Consider the following 21,728-nt stretch of genomic DNA (forward strand, 5'->3'; position numbering starts at 1 on the left):
ATGGATGGATTTTCATCAGATGTTGCATCCAGAGCAATGGTTGCTTGGTTGCTCCCTTGCTGAATTGGCTTCTTCTTCTTCTTCTTAGCCACCTGGTTACTAGTATCAATACTTTCACCAAGAGAAGAGGAGGAGGAGGAGGGAGAAACAAACAAGGAAGAAGGCAAAGGGTCAACTTCAGGATCAACTGGAGGTTGATTTTTTCTAGTTGGAGGTGTACTCGATTTTAGAGAAATCTCGACATTTTGAACCAAGGAGGTTGAAAACAACCATATTGGTAGGCCAATGGTAAATCCCAGAAGGGACAATGTAGCCATGTAAGGAGCACCAATATTTCTGAAAGAAGGAAAAGGACTAGGATTCCCATCAAAAGGGATTCTTTGATCAATACTCCAGATTTTTCGCCATATGTCTCAACCTAAGATCAACTAAGGAATAGGGATGTTATTCGAGATGAATTAACTTTAACAACACTTGGACACAACTTCGCTTTTTTAGTTTTAAAGAGTTGAGAAAAAGCTAAATATGACTCTAGTTGCCTTCGATCTTTAATGAGCCTGAAAGGACAAGTGCTCAAATGGACCTTTTCTTTTAAGAAGTCGAAAAGGAACGAAAGTGACTACTCTGGAGAATCTAGACAAAAGGGTTTACCAGACCAATCACAAAACTGCAATATGCACCTTGGTGATAAATTAAGAGAAATTACCAAGGACTTATGTACGACAGTCAATCTTCCCAAATGTTGTGTTCAGTGCATTGAAATCAATAAGGCGGTAGACTCAGTTTCCTATGGATAAAGGATTTAAGCCTATTGTAGTCTCCTAATATATACGCGACGGTACGGGGAGCACAAGTACGTGCTAGCACTTTTCGTATGAAGGAGGAGGAATCACCCAACTTTCAATGAAAATGATAGCCACTAGTTTTGATGACGTCGGAACATGTCCCTAGCCTAGACCTCTAGATATGTTGTGTTAAGTTCCAAAGCGTTGTTAGGTTCATTGAAATTCATTTTAAAGTTGATCTTGTTTAGAGTTTGCCTTTCAATGGTTCACTACGTGATGATGATCTGAAATTCCTAAGATGTAATCTACAATGATAAACAATCTTTGTTTATTTGAGCAATGAAAATCCTAGCTACTAGGGAAAGAAGATAACGGTGCTTTTAAGCAAAGAGCAAAAAGCACACACTAGTGCATTTCCCTAAATCATCTTTTCACACACAAATCAAAAAATTCTAAATGCAAATGCATGTAGTTGTTTTCACTCTCCTTAATGTGAAAGATGCCAAAAGGAAAGATAAATGCAGCAAAGATCTGAAATACTTCACTCAAAATGACATTTTCGACAATTTCTTTTTCAAAAGAGAAAGGAAGACTCAAAAATGACACTTTCAATTTTGAACAAAAATGCTTTCGACACTTCAAATGTAAACAAATCAAATCAAATGTATCAAGAAAATTTCAATCGATTATCAAGTGAAGGAAGAATTTATGACACTTCTCTTTTCAACAAAAAATGACAATTACGACACTTTTTGTACCAAAGCGACAAATCGACTAAAACAACTTTTCGACAAAGGATTGTAAATGAGGAAAAAATACACAAAAACATTCACTAATCCTAAAGTAATTGAGGCTAATCTAAGTGATGCAAGTAAGCTTCAGTAAAGAGGCACTATTCATATGCAGCAAAACAACCAAACAAAACTGAAAACAAGGTCAAAAACCCTCAATTTCTAGATGGAAAAAGAGTTCAGTCAATCATCACACCTAGGCTTCACAGAAATTGAGATGCATCGCACTTACTACACTCGGGAGGTGCTATGCATATTGAGTCACAGTGGAAGACAGTGCGATGGTCCAGGGAGCACAACTAAAATGGGTTTTGGCTCAAATGTGGAGTTGTTTTCAATGAATTAAGCTGGGTTTTGATGAACAATGATGAGCAAAGTATGATGGAATGTCTTGAGAGGTTACTAAGCTACCAAAAGGGCATCTAGATGTGCTTGCAAGTCAAATGTTTAATTCATAAACTAAACCAGAGATCGACTAAAGCAACATTCATCTACTATGCAATTGCAGAGCAAGAGCAGTTCGAAGGCTACCTGGCTAACTTTAGACTCTGTCTATAGTTTATCAAATTGAACATAGAACAAACAATAACAAAAAACAAAAATATGTTCATTTTCCAGCGGAGTCGCTAATTTGTTTCTGGGAAAACTAGTATTCCTAAATAATGCTAGCCCTCTAGGTTTGGGCTACCCTAGAAACAATAGTTTAAAGTAATTCAATGATTCCTTCTATGTGTAACATATAAGAGAAAGATAATGGAACCAACCTGGAACTTCCGCTTAATCCCTTGCTTGATCTTTCTCTCCTTTGATAGATCCTGCAACTCCTCCCCGTACTTAACACGCTTAGCGAGCACTTGCAAAAGTACAGCAACAAAGAACCATCAAAGCATCGTGATCTATTACAACATAAACATTACAGAATCAGATATATAATGAACAAATGATAGCATTCACAAATGATAACATTCATAATTGCACAATCATATGGAAGAAAACTTGAAGAGATTTATTAATAGAAAGGAGAATTACAACCCAGTTGTTTGATCCAGCATCATCCTCCCAGCTTCAATCCTTCTTCACCTCATGAAATAGCAAGATCATACCAACAAGAATACAATGCTCTTTCCTCAATTACAAACTATCAGCACTTCCTTGCAATTCACAATATTTCAGCCTTTAGATCTCTTGGATGAGGGATCCATTTATAGATGTGTGCAAGGGTGTGAGTCATCCATGGGGTTTGATTAGTGTCATTCCACTTGTTACAATTGGTTCCACAAGAGAAGGGATTGGAGATTTTCTTAGATCCCTTATTCATCCTTGGGCAAATTCAGAGAGGCAAGTGGCACAGGAGAAGTTTCTAGAAGATTCCATGAGCAACCACTTAGCAAACTGTCTTGGACATTTGTCCATCCTCACCCATCACACCCTATAGAAGGCATAAATAGTATGCATTGCACCCTAGCAGTGTACCACTCAGTATGCATCGCACTTTGCTAGTGGAGCAATTAGTATGGTCCAATTTAGGCAATTTCTGGATGGTTTCTCAAATGGAACTTTTGGGGAATGATGTATTTAGATGACTATGTTCCTTTAGGGTATGAAACAACTCTTTTAGGGGTTGATGAGACCTAATACAACGACATATAAGTTTGGGGTTGTTGTACCCAAATATGTCTATAAAATTGTCTCTTTCAATTTTTTAGTTTCCTTAATTGTAGCATAATTTACTATTTTTGGCAGTTTTTCGGGCCTTGAACTTTTGGAGCCATTTTGACACCCTAAACGACGTTTTTATGGAAAACAGAAAGACTAAAGAAGACCCAAACCAGCCTTGCTCTTTATTGCTAAATTACTCTTTGAGATCTTCGAAATGAGGTATTATGATAGCCAAACAGAGATCATATGCCAGATTTATGACCTAGGGAAGTTGATGTACCAACTTACCCAAACGAGGCCCACAGATTTGGCGCTTCATCCTAGGGTTAGGTTATTGGATGTTTAGGGTTTTTCGTTGTTTCTCTATAATAAGTAGGCCTTTGAACCTCATTGTAACACAGTTTAGAGACATGTAGCTGCCACATCTCTTCTAAGAGATAAACTACCATCACCCGAGCTAGTTTATTTCCATTCTGTTTGTAAGCATATTTTAGTATTCTAACATTAATGAAATGAAGTGTTATTTCTATTGCATTTGTGTATTTATGGTTATAGCTGCAATTTGTTGCATTCATGTTTAAGTTAAGATCAATGGTATCAAAGCGGTCTGCTCTTTCTCTGGTTTTACTTGCATGTCCCCAATGAGGTCAGGGTATAAGGAGTTGGGGCTTGATCTAGTTGAACCTTTGCAAGACCAAACTCACAAACCTTGATGACCTCCCATGGAGGAAGAAAAGAAAGACAAGGGGGAAAGAGATCCTTTCAAAATATTGCTCGAGGAAGCCCTCGAGTGATAGAGGAACACGATGATGGATAACTTTTCCTAGATCCTTCGACGGTTACCCACAGGTGACACATCTTCATCCAACAGCCAATCTGGAGGTGCCACTCCTTTTAAGGTACAAGTTAACTTTTACATTCCCATATTTGAGGGTTAGATAGATGCAGACGTCATAGATAAATGGTTGAATTTGTTGGAAGGATATTTTTCAGTTCATGACTTTTCCAATTGGGAAAAGGTTAAATTTTCACTTTTCAAATCTGCCCCACATGTCAAGGACTAGTAGGAAACCTACTGCGAACAAAAGGACGAGAGGTAATCCTCACTTTTTTTAGCCGCACCCACTTGGGATTCTTTCCGAGATGCCATCAAGTAACAATATTACCCTATCAAGAGCTATAAAGATAAATACATAAAGTGGATCGCACTAGGGTAGGGAAGGGACCAAGATGTGTCAGAGTTCACAAATGTTTTCCATACCCTCTACACTAAGTTGGGTATCAAATATTCTGAGCGGCATTTGGTACTCAAGTACTGCAGCTGTATACATAAGTACATCTAGGACAAGATGGAGTTCTTGGACATCTCCTCACTTGGCATGGCATACCGATACACTATTAAGATTGACCAGAAGTTTAAACAAAAGAAGCGAGACTTTGGATCTACGAATCCAAGGCAAGGAAAAAGTGTCCCCAAACCACAAAACAAAGGCCAAATCCAAGGCAGGGTGACCCAATACAACCTACTGAAGCCACAAGCAAAGAACAACACTACGAAGACAAAGAAGGGCACGGGAAAGTGGTGTGAGTTCCATAATAGCTCCATTAGCAACACAAGTGAGTGTCAGGCCAAGTAGTCACTAGTGGCCGAGTTGAAGGCTTCTGAATCGGATGCATGTTCTAACTTTGAGTCAGAACCTAACAAGGGGAATGACAAAGGGAAGGATATCATTGACACGGAGTCCAGTGCCACCATGGCCACCACCAAGATCCAGAAGAATGAGCCTGGAGATCTATAGGAGGGGGAACACCTCTTCCACTCACATATGTGGGTGAAAGGTTTTCCGCTGTAGTTCTTTGTCGATAGTGGGAGCCAAAAGAACCTGATTTTAGCAGAGATTTTGAAGCGGTTGGGCCTACCGACGACAACACATCCGTAGTCGTACACCATCAGGTGGCTTCATCAAGGACTAGATCTCCATGTAAGCCCGCAGTGCCATCTTCCCTACAACATCAAGCCCTTCATAGATGAGGTACTATGTGATGTTGCTCCTCTTGAAGTTTGTGATGTATTATTAGGAAAACCATACTTGTGGAAGTGACATGCTATATATGAGTCTAGACCTTGCTCTGTGATTATTAATTTGGGAAATAAGTTGTCCAGGATACTGTAGGTAGCCCCGCTTACTGCCATCTCTTTGATCACTGCAAAGAAATGTAGTAAGATCATTTCCTAGACCATGATTTTTTTTCTTTATGATTCGCCCTCAGGGAAAGAAGAAGAATGTGGCCTCAGCTTCTAGACAGAGGTCCTCCGCACAACAGAAACATATGGACAAGGTCGTGGAGGAGTATAGGGACATTTTCGCCTCAGCTATAGGGGTACCTCTGCACTGTCAGGTCAAGCACTCCATTAATCTGACCCTGGGCGCGCCGCTACCCAATGGACTGATCTATTGATGCTATGTTCTAGAGAATGATGACCTCAAGAGGCAAATTTAGGAGTTGTTTCAAAAAGAGAACATCAGGAAAGCTCATCACCCTGTGGGAGCCCGATTTTATTGGTACAGAAGAAGGATGGGACCTGGAGACTCTATATAGACTATTGGGCACTAAAAAATAACACTGTCTAGAGTAGGTACCCAATCCCATGGATTGATGACCATCTAGATCAGATCAAGTGGGCCAAATATTTCAGCGAGATTGACTTGAAGTCCGGTTATCACCAGGTGCCTTTTGAACCCTCTGATGTGTGGAAGACTACCTTCAAATTCAAGGAGGGCCTTTTTTGAATGGTTGGTCATGCCTTTCGGGTTGACGAATTCCCCCACAACCTTCATGAGATTAATGGACGACATCTTGTGACCCTTCACCAATGCATTCATGGTGGTTTATTTAGATGACATCTTGATCTTCAGCCAATGTTGGGAAGAGCACCTCCACCATATTCGGTAGGTCCTTCAAACCTTGCGACAACACAAGTTGTGTGCCAATTTGGAGAAATGCACCTTTGGCATGACCCAGGTTCAATATTTGGGGTACATCATTAATGAGTAGGGTGTGCATGTGGACATAACCAAGATACAAGCCATTCAGGATTGGCCAGCCCCAACCACTCTAACATATCTCCACAACTTTCTAGGTCTTTCCAATTTCTATTTCAAGTTCGTGTTGGGGTTTTCTCATATCACTTGGCCTTTAATTTGAGTCACCAAGGGCAGAGCGAAAGAAAAAAAAAATTGGTATGAAACCCAACAGAAGGCGTTTTTCAAGTTGAAGCATCGCCTATGCCCTACACCAGTGCTCACATTACCAGACTTGCAACAACCATTTGAGATTGAGACAGACACCTCCGCCCCTGCTATTGGTGCAGTTCTTACTCAACAACGGAAACCAATGGCTTACCACAGTGAGACACTTTCAAACACAATATGAAAGTATCCCACTTACGAAAAGGAAATTTATTCCATTGTGTAGGCCTATCGTCAATGGAAGCATTACATTATGGGGAAGGAAACAGTCATCCACACAGACCACCGACCCCTACAGTTCATATAAACACAACAGAAGTTGCAGAATGATCGACATCAGAACTGGTTACATACCTGCAACAATTCCATTTGTACATTAAGTACAAGAATGGAAACATACTTAATGGTGCAAACTACCTCAATTTACCACCAATCATGGCGCTGATCACTGTGCTCAACTCTTGTGGGCACGAGACTTCAGGGTGGTTGCATCTTTATGAGAGCAATCTAGAATTCGACAACACATACCAAACACTCCTGGAAGGTAAGTAAGTTCCAAAATTTCACCTCCAAGATGCATTGTTATTCCACCTGGGACATATTTGTTTTCCTTCAAGTGAGTGTGCTAAGATGATTTGGGAGGCGCATTATAGTCAAGCCACTGGAAATTTTAGAGTAGAGAAAATAGTGGCAATATTGTAGAAGTATTTTTATTGGCCGAAACTTCCTCAGGATGTTGGGAGGTACATTAAATCCTAAATTTCCTGCGCCAATTACAAACCAACCATCAATAAGCAAGGCCTATATACTCCTCTGCCTACTCTTAGTCGACCTTGGGAATCCATTTCCATGGATTACATGTCTGACCTTCCTTCTACTAAGCATGAAAATGACCACGTTTTCATAGTTGTTGACAGATTCTCTATGATGGCCATTATGGTTGTCTGCAAGAAGAGTAACACAAAAAAGGTCACTGCTAAGATCTTCTTTGGGCAAGTGTGGGTACACTTTGGGATCCCACAGTCCATTGTGTCTAATAAGGAAAGCGTAATCCTAAGTGCAGTTTGGTCAAGTCTTTGGTTTATGCTTGATACCAAACTCACTAAGTCCACGACTTTCCATCCCCAAACTAATGACCAATCAGAAGTTGTCAAATGGATGATCATACACATTCTTTGCATGTACAACTCAAAGCATCCATGCACATGGGATGAAAGCCTCCCCTATGTAAAGCACAACTACAACAAAGCTCTCCACAGCTCAATGGGCAACAACCCCTTTTGGGTAGGGATGGGATTTCAACCATTATGTCCCATTGATGTGGCCATACCATTTGAAGCTACTCATGCAAATTCAATTAATATCCAGTGTTCAATGTAGGTCGCCTTCAGCGATACTTTCCACCATTGCTAGACACATTCGACATTGCATAACAACTCACACCAACAAAGCTAAACCAAAAAAACATGGAACATGACATAATTGATTGGATCATAGACACACAAATCAAGAACCCTCACCAATAGAAGATACAACTAAATCAGGTTTTCAAAGCTAGCCAACTATTTCACTAAGGTAAGTGGCTCACCAGGGACCATGTTCAACAGAAGTTTCGCCATCTCATGGAGGCACTCAACGCAATGGGGACCATTGCTTCCTAAGGGGGGAGGAATGGTCCAAGTGGATATTGGTGGCCACCCTCCTATTCCACTTGGACCACCAACACTATCTCTTTTAGTTTTTTTGGTTTCCTTAATTGTAGAACAATTTACTATTTCTAGCAATTTTGCGGGTCTTGAAGTTCCGGAGCTATTTTGAGGCCCTAAACGACGTTTTTAGGGAAAATAGAGAGACCAAAACAATCCCAAAGTGGTTGCCACATTTTTTAGGCCTCCTCTTCGAGGTCTTCGAAACGATGTATTAGGATAGCCAAATGGAGATCATATGCCAAAGTTATGACCCAATGAAGTTAATGTACCAATTTACCTAAATGGGGCCCACAGTTTTGGTGCGTCATCTCCTAGGGTAGGTTTTTGGATTTTTAGGTTTTTCCATTGTTTCTCAATAATAAATAGGCCTTTGAGCCTCATTGTAACATAGTTCATAGGCATGTAGCCACCACATCCTTTTTCAGAGATAAGCTACCATCACTCGAGCTAATTTATTTCCATTTCATTTGTAAGCATATTTCAATATTCTGATATTAATGAAATGAAGTGTTATTTTTGTTGCATTTCTCTATTTATGCTTATATATGTAATTTGTTGTGTTCCTCTTTAAGTTCATATCACTTCTTATGTACCTTTATTATGTTATTTTAATCAAACAATTACCAAAACCACAAACCATTAATATCACAAAATAAAAATGTACACAAGATATAGGCTCCAAGCCAGGAAAAAACTGTTCCAAGGGGAAACCCAGAAAAATATTCTCTTCTTATAAAATCAGATCAAATGAGAAATCCAAGGCCAAGATGAACCACAAGATCCAAGTCAAACCTACTTCCAATCTCTTCTAATAAGTCAAAGTCCAGCCAATCAACAATATTTTAAGCTCTCTAAACTAGGGAAAACTTCAGATTTTTAGCCCGCGCAACAATTTTTTCGAACCTACAGTAATTTCAAAAAGTTTGGTGTCTATAGCAGCTCTAGAAATTTGCACATGTGAGAGAACTAGGGAAGAAACTTTATCTTTTATACCTTTTCTCTCTCTCTCTCTCTTTTCTTCCTTAGACCTTTGTTCTTCCTTCTAGGGTTTCTTCACCAGTTTTCTATCTCTTATTGGTACAGAAGTCAAACTTTCTTGAGATTCTCCAAATGAGGTCAAACCATCCTCTATATAGACATATACAGGAGGTCGAATTACCCCTTCCAGGGTCGACTTGATGAGGCAGGGCCGACTTGGTCTTGTGGCTACAAAAATGCCATTTTAAACTCAAATATAATTATTTTTCCACTTCCTTTTCAAAGTCCAAATGGGACTTGACTCTTTGACTCATAACAAATATTATTTTGACTTGGAAAACCCTAGAAGCATGAAGAACATGATTGACCTAATTGACAAAATAACTTGAGCATGAAACCCATGCTTGAAAATAATATTTATTTTTCTTCTTTTTCTTTTTACATGAAATATACAATAATATAAGTACAATGTCAATTACGAAGACTGAACCTAGTTATATTTTCAACACTCCCTCTTAACTAGAGAGGTATTCATAATTCCATAACTAGTACAAGGATGCCCTTAACTTGAAATATTCTCATAAGAAGAGTTAGACTGATGAGCCATCTTTAAGCATCAACATTATAACCAACATTGTCAAATTCCAACATAACAAGGCCTTGACTTTGAAAATATCTAAATCTACACAATATTAGAGAAAAATCTTGGGAGGCATACACATGGACACCACCATATCCTATCAAGGCACATAACCCATCCAAATGTTCACCAGGTATGTCCTTCCAAGATTATTCTTATCTTGGATTTCTAGTACTCAAATAATATCGGTCCTCTTCAAACACTCTTATCTTGGATCCCCTGTCCAATCCTCAAAGAGTTTCATTCAATGGGATTACTTCCTATCCTAGATTCCAAATCCTTAAGGAGTACCCATCCTGTATTCTTATCCAATCCTACATTCTCCCTCCCAGTTCATTCACTAAGACTTACAGTTGTTAGTCCTGGTCTAGTGCATGACACATGGAGAATACAATGTCCCACATCACTCCCTCTCAATCAGGGATGATTTTTACATTCCATCTCAAACAGGGAATAGATCTGAGCTCCCTTTCAAATAGGGAAACATCATCATAGTATTGATCATCAAAAACCATTATTTCATGGAGATATTCAATAGTAGCTGCAAGGACTCCTATCTCGCATCATCATATCACATCATTCCTGAACTTTGACCTTCCTTGATGTTATGGAGCCAAACTCTTTATTAATCCATATTTGTGACAGGGTTTGTGCCATCAAACTTTATATCACTTTCCATCAACCAATATTTCTATCATCAAAACATCCAATTAATGTAGAGCTCAATTCTAGCTTTCGTTGTCCATCTTGGGAAAGTGATCTTCAACATCGAACCCACCATGACCAACAAATCATTTCTTTATTTTCTACCTTTTCTTCCTTTCATGCTGTAAATAACCATATGTACTTACAGGCTATCATAAATGGTATCAACTCAATCCATGTGTTCTTGAATTGAGTTAATCCAAATAGTTGCAAATATATTATCTAAATTGTTATCTTTCTAGCATGTACTCCTACCACATGTGGCCAAATCACATCTAAAACAAATCATCAATATTTGAGTTACCAAATCATAAAAACCTTTAGTCATGATGTCAAATACTACTACTTGCTTCCCGTAAGATCATCATCCATTTACGTGGTTTATTTTTACATAATACTCAGAGTTCCCTTTTCCATGCTCTTCAACTTGCAAACATCAATCAATATGTTCCTGAAACGAATCAATCAACAAGCTTCAACATTGTATCCATCAAGGTCTTTGCACCTCCCTTCGAAGTTATCATGGCTCATTTTCATTTTTCAAGAGACCATATTGGGTGTTGATCGATATCACCAAGTGTTATGCACAATTTTCATGCTTATATACATTGAGTACACATATGGAAGAGTCCTTATTTTAGCTAGTCTTTAACCAAGACATACCATGCGCATGATTCCAAATATATTTTTGCATCCAACTCTTCCTACCATATCTCTGAAGACATAAATCCTACTTTCTAAAGAATAGCTCTTATCTAGATATGTGCATACCTCTTTCCTTCATTTGGCCATCTAGTTAACTTCTTTCATGAATTGCCTCTTTCTTTGAAGAAAATGTCTATGATGAAGCTCATTTCTCAAGATGAGAAAATACTTCAATTATGCCTTCATGCTACAACTAAACTAGTAAACTTCTTTGATGCTTTCTTCCATAATCTTTTAGACTACATCCATAAACTTCTAGTGGAATATACTCTTTCCAATATTCTTCCATATATTTAAGAACCTTCTCATCAAGGATCCTTGTGATCCTTTCCTACTAGAAGACTATTTTTGTAGCATGATGTCAAGTAATAACATCATGATCTGTGAAGTGCTAGATGGTCCAAGTGCTTCTATCCTTGTCTTGCTAGATGACTGCTTCCAATAAAGTGAAAATATCTATGTAGATTCTGACCTTTCCAAGGTTATATGAAAAATCCAAGAATCTTCCAATGCATAAGCTACTCTAACTGTGATCTACTAATAAAAGAGAAAAATGAACTACTTATAGACCAAGTGGAGTTCTTCAACAGTAAAGGTCCTTACAATCTTCATTCTTCATCCTCTTTTTAGGTTCTTCACTTTCTTCAGCAACATTAGCTCCTCTTCTTTCCTTCCTCTTATTGTTTTTCTTGTTTTTAGGATCCTTAGGAAAATCTCTTTTAAGGTGTCCATATTCATTTCATCCAAAGCATTGTACTTTGGACATATCTTGTCTTCCTTGTGGCTGATTTTTGTTCTTATGACGAGGTTCAAACCTTCCAAATTTTCCTTTCTTCTTCTTTGTTTTATAAATGAAGTCTTGATACTTTTCATTGGGATTGATGTCATACTTTGCCTTCAATATTGTCTCTTCTAGAATACACAAGGACCACAACTCATCGGAGTTCAAAGTGTCCTTTCTTGAATATATTCTTCTCACAAAACTGCTCCACTATGAAGGTAAATCATTGAGAACACAAGTTATTATCTCAAAATCAGAAACCACTTCTCCAAGCCCTTATAGTTGATCCTTCAATTGTGATATCTTTATGAGAAACGAGGTGAGATATTCGTTGTTTAATAACCTTCCTTTATAAAGTCTAACATATTAATAGAATATAGCATTACCAACTTATCATAAATAGCTTTAGATGCGCCCAAATCTGCAACAAATTGTATGAGATGATCCTTGATGGATTCAATGAGAATCCTTTGAGCCCTAACTTCTCCTTTATTGTACTTATTCTATTCTTGAGTTTTATCTTTTTCTAGTTCTGTAATGTTGCCTTGAACGTGATCCATGACTTCATTTTCTATGAGTACCAATATATTCTCCTCTTCCATGCTTGAAATTTTGTTGGCCCATAGAAGTTAGTACCTTCCTTAACAACTAAAGTCACTTGATTTGTATATTGATACATAGAGAAATATAGTATTGCGATATCCTCAGCTTAATGATTTCATTGTAATTAAATATGCATAATTTTAATTTTGGTTAAGTATGCTACATTAAAATAAAGATAGACATTTTAATCATGAGTAATTCTTGATGATGATAATTGTTTGTAAAATTACTATTTGAAAAGTTGTAATTATGTTTCAACTATGAATAAAGAAAAATATGGGAAATTAATGACTGAGTACAAATGGTTGAAAGAGAAAAGGGGCGCAATTTTATTTGGAAAATTATTATTATCCATCAACAAGTTCTAGGTATCTAATTTGGGTGATTAGATTTAATTATGAAATTATGATATTGGCCAATTAAATGTTTCCCAGTAGAAAAGAAGTTATCCTCAAGAGTGAGAAATAGAAACTCATTAATGAGAAGTTAACTACCTACCACCTGTTGGTGAGGTGGAGGCAGTTAATGACTGCCCAAAGAGTGATAGATGGATAATATCTATGTTATTTTGCTTTTGTCTCACAATTTCTCAGAGTAGAATTGGAGAGACTGAAGAGAAGAAAAAGTAATACACAGAAGAAGATTGCATGCCTATTTTCTCAAGGGAACAAGCATATTGCTATGTCAAGTTTGGGAGGAGCCAAGTAAGCATCCCTTAATTTTCCATAACTAAAGAGAAGAAAAAGTAATACACAGAAAAAGATTGCATGCCTATTTTCTCAAGGGAACAAGCAGATTGCTATCTCAATTTTGGGAGGAGCTAAGTAGGCATCCCTTAATTTTCCATAATAACTCTGCAAGTCTGCATTCCCAACTCTTATTACTCGAATAACATTTTTATTTCATATTCGTGTAATTGTATGATGTTTCTACAGTTGAATTGATAAGAAGTTTATTTTATCTTATGTTTAATTGTGGATTATTTACTATCTGGTTATTCAGTAGCAAACAAAAAAAACATATAGTTTCTTTAACTTGTTTAGAGGATTTTACCTCTACCAGAATGCAACAATTGAAATAAATGAAATTCTATTAGCTTTGAAAAAAAATAAAATTTAGCAGTAAGGAAAGACTACGTGTTCCTAGATCATACAAAGGCATTAATAGAACTAATATAATTGTTTATGCAATGATATCCTAAGAATTTAGTCTTCAAAAAATAGGTTGTGAATGGAAATGAATGAGAACGTGTGTATTATATATAAGGAACATAAATATTTATATGTAGATAAAATGTGTTACAGATGTAGGAAGGAAAAATGAAAAACAAACTAAGAAAAACTTCTCCAGAAAAATTATTACTATAATTCTCATCATACTCTTGAATTCTCATTTAATATACACCAGCGAAGAAATTGATAGTAAACAATGAAACTTTTCAAATAAACAACTATTAGATAGAAAATAGAGGGTTCATTTAAAAAAATAAAGATGTAAAATGCAACTAAAATATATAATCAATACTGGAAATAATGGTGTAAAACACATACAATATTCAAGTGCATATATCACAAAATGAAGATGGAACTACTATATGTATAGTCAATACTGGACATAGTGGTAGTCAAATACTGGAAATAGTGGTGTAAAACCGATACAATATTCAAATGCATATGCATATATCACAAAATGAAGATAGGTATTAGCAATTAAACAGAGAACATTTTATTCACAAAATATTATCTAGGATAATTATGCCCCAACTTAGGGTATTGTTGAAATTACAGTGTTTTATAAGTGAACATATATCACACAGGACTTTCCCTACAAAACATAGAATAGAAATACATGTAGAACAGAAGGAGTATATAAAACCTTAACGGTGGGGTTTATAAATTAAGTTATTTGTCAAATAATAAAATACATAATTAAATATAGTACAAGCATAGAGCCTATAAAGAAGAATAGTGTTTCATTTCCATGAGAAATGAAAAATTTTGGGAAAACCAAATACAAGGATTACAAAAAAAACACTAACAACGAGTTAAATCTCTGCTAGTCGCCTTCATAAGGAAAATAATCCATTCATGTATAAGAAATAACCAAAGAAGTTGTAGAGTTTGTCGTCCTGATGAATAAGACAATCTGATTAATTCCACTTTATGGAAACACTACAAAAGATAAAGAACTCTAAGAGTAAGTCGTGTTGTAAATACCTGGCCATAAATAAGACAATGTAAGAATTAATCAAATAGTGAGTTGAATATAATGAAAAGGAGAAATATAAGGAAAACTTGAAGGTTCATACCTGGCTGAGTTAATTTGTTGATTTAGGGAAAACCCTACATACAAAGAAAGAAGTTAAAATTAAATTGGAGATGTTGAAAGCAGGAAGAAAACATGTAACAAGTTTTATACCAGTCATTAAAAAAAAAAAGGATAGAGAGAAAAATTGTAAACCTAACTTGCTAACTGTCGTAATGAATATTATAATTTCAAAACTGTTGAGATTTTTTGTTTTATTAATTTGGCAAAAATCTCATGTGTGTGACAACAATAGGATTAGTTGCTATATTAGCTCCAGTATTTTTTGAGGAGGAGTTAATGCATCCTATATTTGTTGTGAGGGAATTTATGATTCAGTTTTATGCTCCAGCTATAAGAAATATAATCCCATAAAGGATTGTAAGTGTGTGTAGAGAGTGTAGAGAAAATAGGGTGAGCTGAGAGTATGTGTGAAGAATTAAAATTGTTGTAATCTCCTGTTGAATAATAAGATTGCCGATGCCTCTGTTCTGGTGGATGTAGCCCAGATTGGTTGGGTGAACCACGTTAAATCTGTGTGTTATGGTTTTGTGTTTTTTAATGTGTTGTGTATGTTTGTTTAATTTTATTTCCACTGCGCATTGTTTAGTCTAACAAGTGGTATCAGAGCGGCGCAGCGGAAGCGTGGAGGGCCCATAACCTACAGGTCTCTGGTTGTGGAGCTGGTGCATGTGACAAAGCTGCTGAAGGTGGAGTTTTGGCAATTGACGCGGTTTCGGCAGAGACAGTCGCGGCAATTTCTGACTGTGATCGGGTTGGCGCGTTTTATTTTGGAACAGACGCGCTAGTGGCGCGGATCCAAGTTGAATACTCGCACCAGAGCGTCAGTATCCTAATTGGCGTGGAATCGACGGGTTTAAGCGCGCCAATATTTTGTCACTTACACCGTTTTTGTTCCGGCGCGGATCGTCTGCTGTCAAAGAAGCGCCAACGCGCCAAGCGAGGATCGCTTTGGTAAAACTACAATTTTTGTTATTTGTTTTTTAGTTGTAATCTGCAGTTTGTACAACAGAGGGATTGTGTGATAAGGTAAAGGCAACACAGTAGAAGGCAAAGGCATTTTTTGTTAGATATTAACTTTGTTTATTAAGTTGGAATTGGAGATTCAGTTTGTTACAACATGGCAAAAACTCAAAGTGCTCACTTTGAGATCGAGAAGTTCAATGGCAAAAATAACTTCGAAATCTGGAAAGTGAAGATGCATGATCTGCTTGTGCAACAAGGCGTGGCGAAGGCGCTGTTGGGAAAAACCAAATAGCCTTACACCATGACAGATGATGAATGGAATGAATTGGATGGAAGAGCTCTGAGCGGTATTCGACTGTGTTTGGCAGATGATGTTTTGTTTAACATTGTGTCAGAGAAAACTGCTGTTGTTTTGTGGACAAAGCTTGAGAAGCTGTACATGACAAAATCCTTAACCAATAGGATTCTTCTGAAGTGACAATTGTACAGTCTGCGCATGAAGGAAGGTACAACTATCACTGATCATTTGAATGTCTTTAATACTCTTCTGGTGTAATTAGAAAGTATAGAAGTAAAATTTGAATCAGAAGATAAAGCTATAACTTTATTATGCTCGTTGCACGAGTCATGGGATCATTTTGTTACTGCTATAAGTCTTAGTACATCAGAAACCATTGAATTTGATGATGTTGTTGGAGCTTTGTTGTCCGAAGAGACAAGGAAGAGGTCAAATTCAGAAACCTCTACAACAGAAGCAATGATGGCTAGAGGTCATTCTAGAGAAAGACGCTCCAATAAGCACAACTACTCGCGTTCAAAATCGAAAAGGAAGAAGAGTAAGGTAAAGCGCTGGTTTTGTGGCAAATCGGGACATTTGAAGAAGGACTGTTGAAAGAGACAGCAAGCATCCAAAGAAGACGCTTCACCAGCGAAGCAAAAAGCAAACACGACAAATACAAGTTCAGCATCCAAGACAGGTATGAGTGATGAAGTGTTATCAATTGATTTGTCTAGTCATGATCAACATTGGCTGTTAGATTCTGGTGCATCAAATCACGTGTATTCATAGGGAATGGTTTAAAACTTACAAACCAATCAATGATGGAGTAGTTTACATGGGAAATGATGTCACATGTAACATTGTGGGAATTGGAACCGTTCAGCTTAAAATGTTTGATGGGACAAATAAAATTTTAACTGATGTAAGACATGTACCTGAACTAAGGAAAAACCTCATTTCATTAGGAGTACTGGTCACAAATGGATATAAAACCTTTATTCAAGGTGGAGTAATGAAAATTTATAAAGGAATTTTACTGGTAATGAAAGCAAAGAAGGTTGGAAATCTTTTTCAGTTAGAAGGAAGAACAGAGTCAGATTATGTTTCTATAGTGTCTGAAAACAACAGTAAGTCTATTCATTTATGGCATCAAAGGTTGGGCCATATGAGCGAAAGAGGTTTAAAGATTTTATTTGATCATAAGTTACTTCCTAATTTAAAGTCTAATAAGTTAGATTTCTGCAAACATTGTCTGTTTGGGAAACAAAGCAAGTAGAAGTTTAAAACTGGAAAACGTACTAGTAAAGGAATCCTTGATTATATCCATTCTGATGTTCGGGGTCCATCTCCTACAACCTTATATGGAGGTTCGTCATATTTTGTATCTTTTATTGATGATTTCTCTAGAAAAGTGTGGGTCTACATGTTAAAGAAGAAGTCTGATGTGTTTACAGTTTTCAAACAATTTAGAGCATTAGTTGAAAACTTCACTGGAAGAACTATTAAATGTTTAAGAACTGACAATGGTGGTGAGTTTACTTCAAAGGAATTTGATAATTATTGCAAGGAAGCTGGGATCAAAAGACATAAAACCACTGTGTATACTCCTCAGCAAAATGGAGTTGTTGAACACATGAACAGGACTCTTTTAGAGAGAGCAAGAAGTATGCTGAGTAACGCCAATTTGCAGAAGGAATTGTGGACAGAAGCGGTTTCTATAGCTTGCTATTTGATAAATCGATCACCATCAACTGCAATAGGATGCAAAATTCCTCAAGAGGTATGGAAAGTTCATCCTTGTGATTATTCTAAACTGAAAGTTTTTGGTTGTGATGCATATGCTCTAGTTCCAAAACATCGGCGTTCTAAATTAGATCCTAAATCAAAAAGATATATCTTTGTTGGATATGGTGATGGGACTAAGGGATACAGATTGTGGGATCCTACTACTCACAAGATCATCATTAACAGAGATGCTAAATTTAATGAATCCTCACTTGAAAGTTCAGATGTAGATGATAAAGTGAAACAGGATAATGTATCTAAGCTTCAACACATTCAATTTGAAACCAGTCCAAATATTGATGATGATCGAGATGAACATGGTTCAGACGTAAGTCATATACAAGTTTCAGATGCAAGTCATGAGCAAGTTTCAGATGTAGATCATGAACATGATTCAGATGCATATCATGAAGAAATTCCTACAGATAATAATCAGCAAATTGTGGAAGTACCAGAAACATCTTTAAGGAGGTCCACGAGAATTAAATGTCCTCCCAAAAGGTATGATGATTATGTTACTTCAGTTGCTTTAACCGCTAACGATGATGAACCTTTGTGCTATCAGGAAGCTGTAGAAGGTTCTAAAAGTGAAAAGTGGAAAGAAGCTATGAAGAACGAGATGATGGCATTACACAAGAATGACACATGGGATCTGATAGAACTTCCTAAAGACAGAAAAACTGTGGGATGTAAATGGGTGTACAAATTGAAAAGGGGTGTTGATGGTTCAAAGGACAGGTACAAAGCAAGGCTGGTCACGAAAGGTTTTTCTCAGAAAGCAGACATTGATTTTCATGAGATATTTTCACTTGTTGTAAAAATTGTTTCAATTCGAATTGTATTAGCATTAGTTTCCTTACTTGATTTAGAATTACAGCAACTAGATGTTAAAACTGCATTTTTACATGGAGATTTAGATGAGGAGATTTACATGGAACAACCGGAAGGGTTTATTCAAAATCGCAATAAGAAATTTGTCTACAGGGTCAAGAAGTCATTGTATGGTCTGAAGCAGTCGCCTCGACAATGGTACAAGAAGTTTGATTCTTTCATGTTGAGTCAAAATTATATAAGAAGTGAATATGATCATTGTGTTTACTTTAAGAAATTAAGTAATGGCATGTTCATTATCTTAGTGTTATATGTTGACGATATGCTTTTAGCAAGCAAAAGCATAACAGAGATCAACAGGTTAAAGGCTCAGATGGCTAGGACATTTGATATGAAAGATCTAGGAGCAGCAAGACAAATTTTGGGCATGGAGATTTTTAGAGACAGGAGCAATGGTAAGCTGTGGCTATCACAATAGAAGTATATTGAGAAAATACTCTTGAGGTTTGGTATGAACAATGTGAAGCCTGTTTCAGTCCCTTTAGCTTCCCATTTTAAGCTTTCTTCAAGTTTATGTCCTAATACAAATGAAGAAAAGGAATATATGTCTCGAATTCCATATGCCAATGTAGTAGGTTGTTTAATGTATGCGATGGTTTGTACTCGACCAGATATTTCACATGCAGTTGGGGTTGTCAGCAAGTATATGGCAAATCCAGGAAAAGAACACTGGTCAGCAGTGAAATGGCTACTTCGGTATTTGAGAGGCACAAGTGATTATTGTATCACTTATAACAGAAATAGTGAATTTTTTTGCGGGTATGTTGATTCCGATTTTGCAGGTGATTTGGATAAGAGAAGGTCAACTTCAGGGTATGTCTTTACTCTTGTAGGTGGAGCTATTAGTTGGATGTCAAAGCTACAGAATATTGTAGCTTTATCCACTACTGAAGCAGAATACATAGCTGCTTCGCATGCTTGCAAAGAAGCGGTTTGGTTGAAAGGTTTGATTGGTGAGTTTGGTAGGTTACAGGACAACATCAAGTTATTTTGTGATAGTCAAAGTGCAATTCATTTGGCTAAGAATCCGGCCTATCATAGTAAATCAAAGCATATACCTATCAAGTACAATTTTGTAAGACAGGTTATCACTGAAAGGGGTGTTTCTCTTGAAAAAGTGCATACGAAGGAAAACTGTGCAGACATGTTCACGAAACCAGTTTTGTTAGAGAAGCTATGTTGGTGTCTGGCTTCTCTTGGCTTGCAGAAAAGATAAAAATAATAAATGAACAGGGTATCAGGCTAATCGTTGTCAAGGTGGAGACTGTTGAGATTTTCTGTTTTATTAATTTGGTAAAAATCTCATGTGTGTGACAACAATAGGATTCGTTGCTATATTAGCTCCAGTATTTTTTGAGGAGGAGTTAATGCATCCTATATTTGTTGTAAGGGAATTTATGATTCAGTTTTATGCTCCAGCTATAAGAAATGTAATCCCGTAAAGGATTGTAAGTGTGTGTAGAGAGTGTAGAGAAAATAGGGTGAGCTGAAAGTATGTGTGAAGAATTAAAATTGTTGTAATCTCCTATTGAATAATAAGATTGTTGATGCCTTTGTTCTGGTGGACGTAGCGCAGATTGGTTAGGTGAACCACGTTAAATCTGTGTGTTATGGTTTTGTGTTTTTTAATGTGTTGTGTATGTTTGTTTAATTTTATTTCCGTTGCGCATTGTTTAGTCTAACAAAAACCAAATTTATAATAACTGCTACAAATGTGACGCTGGAGCCAATAATAGTAATTCCAAGAGTAACTAAATAGTCTAGCAATAACAAGAGAAAACAACAAGAGTTCCTATCACGTTGAAGTTAGTCATGGAAACCCCAATAGAAAAGCTATAACCCATAGATTTTGCCCATAAAAATAACCTTGTAAATCAAAGCAAGGCAGTTGTTGAAAAATTTACAAACCCTACGTCAAGAGAAGCAAAGAAAATAAAACTCTTTCGACTTCAAGGCGAGGTACCCAGTAAAGGAATAAGTGAGACCAGAACAGTAAAGATATATTTAATTATAAGGTAGGGATTTTAAGCATAAATTCATTCTGAGGAACGATTATCTGAAACTAGATTATAGAACATTACCCTTTAGAGCCAGAGAACTACTTCAGACTTTTTGTGAAAACGAATGTCTCGGAAGTACCCTTACGATAACAGATTATCGCCATCAGAAAATAGGGCCAAGGTTTTTGCCAAAAACCCTATGTAATCGGCAAGAAAACGCGAAAAATGAAAAAAAAAAATTAGCCAAAGATTTTCAAAAGAAAATGAGATTGTGAATACACTCCACTAATAGAAAATTTCTAACACAACAGAGAGAACTAAATAATACTTACCCTATCAACACCTTTGACACGTTGAAGAGATGAAAACAGTTCTTTTCAGCGGAACAAAAAGTCAAGAGAGATTGGTTGACAAATGGAGTATGGCTAACACTATGGATGGCGGTGAATAACACCTGATGAATAGAGTCCACTGAAAACCCTATCCGCGCAGCAGCGAAGCCTATAGAGAAAATACAGTGGAATGATGAATGCGGTAAACAAAAATACAAAGTCGTTAACACCACAATTAAACCATTGTGGAACCTCCACCATCAGATGATCTCAAAACAAATATGAGCATTGAAGGATTAGGTCAACTAAGCACAGGTGGCATCATAAGTGAATTCCAGATGTAATCTTAGAACTCTCCAGAAGTCCCAGTACTATGAAACTTAACAAAGATAAAATGTTATAGTTTTGTGAGTTTTTACTTAATACCACATATACGAAACACAATAGAAACAATGTTGTCTAATTAGATGAAGGATTATCAAATTAAAGTGAATGGTGTTGTAAATACTCTGAAAAAAAAACTAAGAGTTAGCTTTGTGATA

General features: G+C 36.8%; 1 long non-coding RNA gene across 1 annotated transcript; it reads right to left on the reverse strand.

Moving 5' to 3' along the window:
- Nucleotides 1–14,503: 14,503 nt before the first annotated feature.
- Nucleotides 14,504–21,403, reverse strand: LOC149247087 (uncharacterized). The gene is made up of 4 exons (XR_016265609.1): nucleotides 21,187–21,403; nucleotides 20,936–21,051; nucleotides 14,916–14,949; nucleotides 14,504–14,735 (listed from the first exon to the last, which is right to left on the reverse strand). It is a non-coding gene; the product is annotated as an uncharacterized LOC149247087 (long non-coding RNA).
- Nucleotides 21,404–21,728: the final 325 nt, after the last annotated feature.

This window comes from Pinus tabuliformis, chromosome 7 (assembly GCF_031772625.1).
Source record: "Pinus tabuliformis cultivar Carrire ecotype Pingquan chromosome 7, CPIR1, whole genome shotgun sequence".
In the NCBI taxonomy this organism is placed as follows: domain Eukaryota; kingdom Viridiplantae; phylum Streptophyta; class Pinopsida; order Pinales; family Pinaceae; genus Pinus; species Pinus tabuliformis.